The sequence below is a fragment of the Daphnia pulex genome, chromosome 5, assembly GCF_021134715.1.
Source record: "Daphnia pulex isolate KAP4 chromosome 5, ASM2113471v1".
Taxonomy (NCBI): Eukaryota; Metazoa; Arthropoda; class Branchiopoda; order Diplostraca; family Daphniidae; genus Daphnia; species Daphnia pulex.
Window position 1 is genome coordinate 11,468,889 of NC_060021.1, and position 8,572 is coordinate 11,477,460.

At 41.0% G+C, this 8,572-nt stretch overlaps 1 long non-coding RNA gene across 2 annotated transcripts; it reads right to left on the reverse strand.

Annotated features, from left to right (window-relative positions):
- Window positions 1-457: 457 nt before the first annotated feature.
- Window positions 458-8,260, reverse strand: LOC124193993. Of its 2 annotated transcripts, XR_006874552.1 has the most exons (5): window positions 8,001-8,260; window positions 7,866-7,933; window positions 7,534-7,803; window positions 7,242-7,436; window positions 458-6,749 (listed from the first exon to the last, which is right to left on the reverse strand). It is a non-coding gene; the product is annotated as an uncharacterized LOC124193993 (long non-coding RNA). The 2 variants fall into 2 exon arrangements; XR_006874551.1 differs by lacking the exon at window positions 458-6,749 and having other exon boundaries at window positions 6,758-7,436.
- Window positions 8,261-8,572: the final 312 nt, after the last annotated feature.

An 8,572-nucleotide genomic window follows, 5' to 3' on the forward strand; every position in this document is an offset into this window, starting at 1 on the left:
GATCCCGAAACGAAAAAATAAAAAAGGGAAAGGAAAGAAAAAAAACCCATAGAAAGAAGGGTGTATGGGTCCCGAAGGACCAATTTCCACACCCAAGTTCACTGGCTCCTAATCGGTTCTTGCCCATCTCGACGTCCATGTCCTATGTATTTATAAAGCCCCCCATATAACACTTGATTTTAAAAAGACTATATTTGGGATTATATGTCTTGTGTCTCATACATATAGGCTGGCTCCTGGCCATTAGAGGACACCCTACAAACTATGTATATGTATATACGGATGGATTAGATGCTGGAGCAAGTGCCTCCTCCGCGGCTCTGATCCTTGCGCAACGTCTAGCGAGATCCTCCTTTCGGCCAGCCAGGGCTCCTGACACAAAAGAGCGAGACGAGAAGTGCGTCTGGTGCGCGTTCTGTATAGATTGACACACTTTGTGTGTGTGTGCTGCAGAGAGAGAGAAAAAGGCGACAAGATCCGTCGGCTAGATTATTATCACGCACGCAACATCGCCGTCACGTCCGGACGTATCTCTTATATACTACGTAGTACATTTTATTTGATTTCCGGTCAAAGGGATGATCTATATAAAATTCGGATTTCCTTCTATTATATATCGTTCGTTATATGATGATGTCATCAGGCGATTGCACAGCAGTCTGGTGTCGACTGGCCTCGATGATGGATTTCCGATTTGAGGATCCTCCCTCTGTTGTCTCAATTCGCCCACTTTTCTTCTCCCGTTCTATACATATTGAATGAATTTCGTTTGATCAATGCCCACAGTTGGAGCAGGCCAGTAACATCTCGAGCTCTTATTTATGTCTAACTGCTACGGTCCTATATGTCAAAAAAAAAAAGAATACGGGAATCTTTTTGGCGTCTGAATATATATCCCATCACGCACACATAGCCGCAGGGCTATCGCTCTCTCAACATTCAATCCAGACGACCTATAAAAACATATGGTCCAGTTTTTTTTTCTTCTTTTTCTTTTCATAAAGGAAAAAAATTCTATTTTGTTGTTTGGTGGTGTGTGTTGACTCCCAGCACTGGCCAAAAAATGTTCCGGAATGATTGTTTTGTTTGTCCGTCGATCCAGACGAATACAAAAAATGTTTCCGGGGTGGTGGTGGTGGTGACTCCAACTTCTTATATATTTTCTAATTAAAATATAGTTTCGTAATAAATACGTACACATACATCGGATAACTGAAAATAACTCTCGAGTGCGTTGTGTTATCTCTCTCTTCTCTCTCTCCTCGTGTATTAATGTCGATGCACATTTACAGCACGTACTACTGTCGTGTCGGGAGTGCTATGCTGCTGGGATGTGAAAGCGGCGAGAACCCGCGCGCCCGATCAATAAGTTGGCGCTCGTCTTCTCTCGCTGTTTATATATATATCAATAATAATAGTTGAACAGTGTTGGCTCGGATAGACCTTAGACACAACACATAAAAACAACCCTGCCATCTTTTTCCTTTTTCCTAACAACCATTCATCTATAAAACCGAAAACCAAAAAGAAGACTATAGTGCAAATTGAGTCTATATATAGTATAGTCTATTGATGGGCCACTGTACAGCAATCATAGCTCGGAGATGTGGGGCCTGATGACATCAGCCGCGGTAATAGAGGGTAGGGGAAAAATTGAGATCGAAAGTTTAAGTAAGGCCGAATTTTTTAAAAAGTATTGCATCCCCATTTAAAAACACATTGGACATCAAAGTAGCCGATTTTACGATCTCATTATTAGCTTTGGTCGTGTGGAAGGCGGGTGTTTTCTTTTTTAAACCAATTTAGGAGCCGATTAGCTATGAGGCAACAATAACGGTAGATATTTATAACAAATGAAGGGAGGACTGGGTCATCACCGCTGATGGGAATTCAGGGAACTACTAAATCATTTGATAATTTAAACAGCAGAAGGGTTTCAAATGAACTTTGCATCAGTTTGACTTGTTTTCTCATCGGATTATTGTTGATAGCTTCTTATTTAACGAACAATATCGAGTGAACCGACCGATTGCGCAACCATTGCTCTTGGCGGTGATTCGCTATTGCACTGGAATTTAACTGCTGGCGTATTAATCCGATCCATATTAGACTTGATTTCTTGGCATATTCTTACAGCCATCAATTCCAAGTGTCGTGTTCATTGTCCAGTAATCTATTATGATGGGCCACGTGAACGTTGAATAGCAGACTGATTACAAAAGAAAAGGGCACAAAAGGAAAAAGCTTTCCTTTGAATTTTGTGTTGGCGAAATCTCTAAGAGATTGAAAACTGCGGTGTCTTGGGGCCATCAAATAATTAACAAGGTTGTCACTCCCCAAGGAGTTTTACAGGCATATACTTGCAGTTATAGAGTCATGAGTTTGTAAGCTCATTTGATCATCTCATCCGAAAGGTATTCGCTATTAGTTTTCAAATTTGATTACATCATTAAATATTCACATTCTACTCCTATATCAACTGCGCAGTGTTCAACAGAAACACCCACATTGACGCCAAGCATTTCACTTACTTATAATTTAGCATCTGGGAAATTCAGTTCCTTAAATAAATTGACTTTTGCAAACGAGATTCGAAAGAAAATGAAAAAGGTCGGCATTGAAGTCAAAGAATATTACATTTTTAAGCGTTTCTTGTTTATTTATTTCTTCCGACGGTTTAAGAATAAGGAGGAGATCAAACAAGTAGCCGTGGAAGACGCGCACGTTTCGATGGCGAAGGAGTTGATGGTGGTGGGGGGCTGGGGGGTTAGGCTATATAAAGACGCTCCCACGCTCTGCAGGGCGTCGCGTGCCTCTCTCTCAAACTTGGGTGGGCCCAGCAGCAGAAAAGCGGATCAGTCTAAAGTCAAGAGCGACTCCAAGAGGACCGAAGAAAGGTCTCTTTATGCTTACCTTCTTCTTATTTTTAGATTTTTTAAGATTTGAACTTTTCGATATACTGTTGAACGTGAAACTATATAGACGTCGTTTAATAATAATATGTGTACTTACTGTAAACTTGCCTCCCTCGCATTCTTTATACAAGAGAAGAAAAGTTGCGCAAACTTTTGGCTTTTTATTCCGCGCGCCATCGACATATGCGAACGTACATACAAGCAACTTTGATTTGCTACACACACATCAAACAAATCAACTAGTTTTTCTATTTTGACTTTTCATTTAGGGATTTATAATATAACAAACTTGGTCAAAATATATTTTCTTATACCTGTCCAACTTGTGGGAATCATGAAATCAGTGACTTGTGTGGCCATTTGACTTTGGATTATTCATCAAAGAATCTATTGAAACCGTTTAGCGGCCAATCAAATAAGTCAAGTTGTAGTGCAGATAATTAGCCCAGTGGCAGGAGCACTTGGCGAAGAGGTTAGCGACCCATTTGCCCAAGTGTTTTGCTGGAAAGAAAAGAGAACGACAAACGACGACGAGCGCCATAAGTATATATCTAGAGTATAGGATTGAGACGCGGTTCTTGTTCTTCATTCCGCTCTGCGGGCTCTTCCTTCTCTCATCTCTCCCATCACCAAGAATGAGAGAGATCCTTCTCATTCCACTCACGGATAAAACGCGGTTCAGCCACCACCACCAGCCAAGATGTTTCCAGCAGCAGCGAAGAAGCGGAGGGATATATGAAGTTGACGGCCAATCTCGACCCCCCGGTCCTATATGCACAGTACACAGCATCTTATAGGATTGCCTATATCTTCCTTCCATCTCGTCGCTCTCTGGCAGGAGCACTCGCCATCCGCGAGATGGATGAGTCATCCAATAGCGGAGCATGACGAGCCTATAAGAGATATCTTAGGCTCGTCGACCTGTCTAGACTGTAAAGAGAGAAAGCGAAAATCTGACGAGAATGATTATTCAGCTGATGGAGAGATAACCATCAACTCGTTGTTATAGATTACCGTTATATAATATCTATTCCTCCGTAATTATTCATAATAACAAGGGCGATCTCGTCTTGGCTTCATAATAACGTGAATTTGTGATTTTAATTGGCGTTGGATTTTCGTTTCTGTTAATGTCGTCGTTTGGTTGTCTGATTTATTCATCACGCCGATAAATGTACATAATGATGTGAATAGTTGTGCTGCTGCTGCGCTTCTCTTTATTCTTTTTTCGAGCTGCTTGATCAATGTCGAGCATCGCTGACAGACACGGGAAACGATAAAACGCAATCCGGACTCGGGAGAGAGAAAAACAGCAGACACAAAAAAGGTCATCGGGAGCGTCTCCAGCTCAGCAGCAGCATATACAAACAACATCCGCTCCATTGTTATTATTGATATAAACAACGATGCATAGTTAATAGTGGAGAAGAGCCAAGGACAAGATAATATGGGATGTATAGACAACAGTCAACCGGATGGTCGTATCGGGGTGTCGACGTGATTTATTGACGAACCCACCACCCCCAGCAAAGAATATAAACAGCACACGCGGGCTGGTCAAACAGAAACTCTACAAAAACCGAAAGTCGAAAAACGACATCGACCGGTGAATGTACATAAACACATCCGCCATTGATGGGCATCAGCTGCTGTGGGGTTTCGCTCCCGTTTTCTTTTGTCAATTTCAACGTCAAGGAGCAGAAAAAATAAAAGCTTTAAAAACACGCATACACAGATACTCGTCCAATAGAACCGCGCATTATAGTTGACCAATTTTTGTTTTTTTGTTTTTTCAAATTTTCGCGGGTTATTGCGTGACTCCCGAGATGTCGATGATTTATAAAAGAAAAGAAAAAAAAAGAGATTTTAAAGACTCCCGCAGAGATCAGTATATATCCCTCCGAGCTTTTATTCTCTCTTTTGTCACAGTTGTGATCACGCGGGACTGCATAATAGAATTCACGCGAGACGTCGTCCGCGTTTTGGAGCTGCCAAAATAAGAAAAGACGAACACAAAAAAGCCGCAAACAAAAGAGTAAGGGAGTGCAGACGGCGGTCTGTACATTAAATATAAATCAGAAAATAAATAAAAAAAGGGATAATATATAGAATGTGCTGGGAGGAGGATCTTGTGTTGAACAGAAGGAGAAACAGCCGACGTGATTGAAAGAATCGAAGGCAAAAAGAAGAAGAGAAAATGTGTGGTGGTGTATAATATAAGAAGAAGAAGAACCGGCGGGAGGGGGCTGGCTATGGCTGGCTATGGCTGACTGCTGTATACGCAGCTATATTATATAAGAGATCTAGCACGCGTCGTATAATAAGAAAAAGAGGATAAAGGGAAAAGAAGAACCAATACACCAGCAGAGAGAGAGCGCACATCAGTTGCTGCATGTATACATACAGCCAGCCAGGATATCGGTGGCGGCCATTTTGCATTATAGAGAAAATAAATAAAAAATTCGGTTTGCCGCATCAGTTGGAAAATTCAAAAAATAATAAAAAAGAGAATATAACGTCTATAGTATAGACAATATAGGGTTCCGCCCTGCATTTATTGGTTAGAAAATGTGTGTGTGTGTCTATAGTATACAACATACATGTAACCGGGGGGTAAAAAGAAGAAACGCGGGTTGCGCAAGCTGGATGGAGGGGGAAAAACGAACGAACGAAAAGAGTTTCGAGTTCCGTAGAGAATAGCCAACGAGAGAGAAAGGGGTATGTAGTATAGACTACACACAGAGAGAAGAAGGGGGGAGGGGAAATCTTTATGTCAATAATATGCGTCAGAAGAATTTCAGACGTGCGCCGTAGGATTCTCCACGGCAACCCGAACGCGCAGCGCAGCTACACACAACGGGCGCGGCGACTATAGAAAAAATATCCCGCACGTTGTGTGGCCGCTCGCTCGCTCCGGTCCCTCGCAACGTAACCGAAGCGGACGTTTAGACGAGAGACAACATTAGCTTTAAACGTACGAATAGTACACACACATCACAGCACATCATATAATAATACAGACCAAGATGTTTTGTTAACTATAAGCGTGTGGTTCTCAGAGACCTTTATTTCGGACGTCAAATGATCGGGACGGATTGAAAATCTGATAAAATATCGGAACTCATTTTTATTTGGGGGGGTTATCCTTTCCCTTTCCTAGGAGAGTCAAACTGATTAAGTCAGCAACATGTCACGGCCAATCGATTTCCACTTGGATGAGTTCTATATATCCCGACAACGTCGACTATTTATTAGCCGGGCCCGCCCTTTTGTGACATCCTCCATCAGTTGAGAACATTATATAAGACTCCGGGAGAGTCAGCCAACTATATACTCCCGGTGCTATATACTTTCGGCGGTCCTTATAATATGTGTGTGTGCAGTTAGAGAGGATCTTTCTGTGCTGTGTGGGTGCTTATTCTCCGGCTGTGTGTACCGAGTCCTATTGTGTGTGTGTGCATAAAAGGCCCCTTTTACATCCTTTATATACATACACATGCTGCTGTTAACGACACACAACACGCGCTCGGCGAACATGTATATCCTATATAGTCTACGCGTGCTGGCCGTGGGTGGTCGTGCCGGGATGGATATTGCGCCTACCCACTATTGAGGATAATCCCCGAGCTAATAGTCCGTCGGCTATATATTTCTATTATATGACGTAGTTAGACGTGGATATTATATTACCTGAGCCTCTTTAACACGTCATTAGTTCGGTTAAGCTGCGGTTATCGGCGATTGGGTTAATGTAGATGTTGACGGTCGTCGCACGATACACATCACGCGATGCCACTTTCCTATGGGCAATAACTGGAAGAATGGGGTTTGAGCCTATAGATAAAAATTGAGATCAAGTGGGTTTTAATCACAGAGAATATTAAGCGTAGCATCATTTCATATGAATTCATAAAAACACCAAATCGACCATGCAAAGTTTGATTAATTGGTTTGGATTTCAACGAGAGTTATGTAACCTTTTCCAGCAGCCATTAGATATGATCGAGATATTATCTAATGTGCATTGTCGCTCTGTTATAGTAATACCTCGTTCTAAATATTAGCTAGATCCTGTTTCCTATGAATCTCCACTTGCAGATTCATGTTTCATGCAGCGTTCTTATTACTTATATAATCTGACATTCGCTCTCGGCGACTATACAATATTTCTAATTAGATCCAAACTATTTAAAGATAAAGAAAGCTCGTATCTTTAACACTCAGCTTTCGGCCCCCTTCATTTGATTAAAGAAAAGTTGTTTCAGCAAAGATTGAAGCAAAAATATAAAACTTTTTAAATAAGAGGGGTAAGTAAGGTGAACACACGTCATCAAAGTTTCACGATCGCAGGGGCTATAAAGTAGTATGGCTTCCGGTATAGTTTGGGAAGTGATCACGTCCTCGCTGACGTCAATTGCCGTCTGATGGATGATGATGTCGCAGTTCGTAAACGTTTCATATTCGCTATCGCACATTGATTGGCACGGAAACCGCTCGCTCACCCCCCCCGGATCGCCGCTCCTGTAAATATTTGAGACATTAATGAAACCCTCGTGTAGCACGTTCCAAGGAAAAGCGAAAATGATCAAGTCACTCATCTCCGCTGCATATTACTTACAATTGCATAACTGCGGCGGCACATATTAGTTTGGAGTTAATTTCTTGTCTTCTGCCATGTCGCATTCGATTTGGAGTGGATGGATGTGGATCATCAATCGTTGCTGGGCGATTTGAGGTACGCATTTCCATCCGGTTGAGTGAGTTCATGTTCTCCAAAGTTTAGACTCTGGGTTGTTACCCAGAGTAGTGACACACTTGGCATTTAAGACGCCGGTTTCCTTTGACATCTCAGGGAATTGAAGCCTTTCTCGTCGTGTCAGTTTAAGAGCTACAAAATTTCTTTTTAGATGTATTATTAAAGAGATTATAAATCTTATGATTTTTACATACCACTTTAATTAGTAACGAAAAACTTTGACTGTTTTTATTTGGGGATCTGACATTTGAAGTTTGGTTTCCTATTTAGTGCACACAATTTGTGAATTAATTAGTAACAGCCCAAAAATATGATTAATCAGTAATCACCATTGTTCTTTGTGAGCCCTATTGGGCCATAGAAATCTGCTTGATTAATTATCTTTGTTTTCCATTAGTCAATCACTCAATCAGGCAGGAAAAAAACAAGAATTTGGGGTAAAAGTGACTTTAATTGCCCAATTACTAGATTATTACTTCTCAATTACTTCAGATTATTAGAAAATCTTAGTAGTCTTTTACTCTTTCACTTTTCTTGCAACAAATTTTCTCAACACCACACGCCATTTTCTTTCTCGAACATTACTCATTCCCGCCATTTCGACGTTGTCAAAACCACCACGAACAATATTCATAATTGAATAACAATTGTTAAAGTATGGTCAGTAGATTAAAGGGTTTTATTTTACAAAATATTTATCGTATTTATCTTCGAAAAATATTATATATATATTTAATTACTATTGGAGTTGCAACACAGCACTGGCTGAATTGGCGGCCACTCATTTTAGTCATTTTGGCCTCATTGTCAGTATTGTTCTCGGCGAAGCAGGTTGATTATTTTTCGTTGATCATTTCGCGCCTTTTTTCACGACTTCTCATTTCTTGATGGACCATCAAGT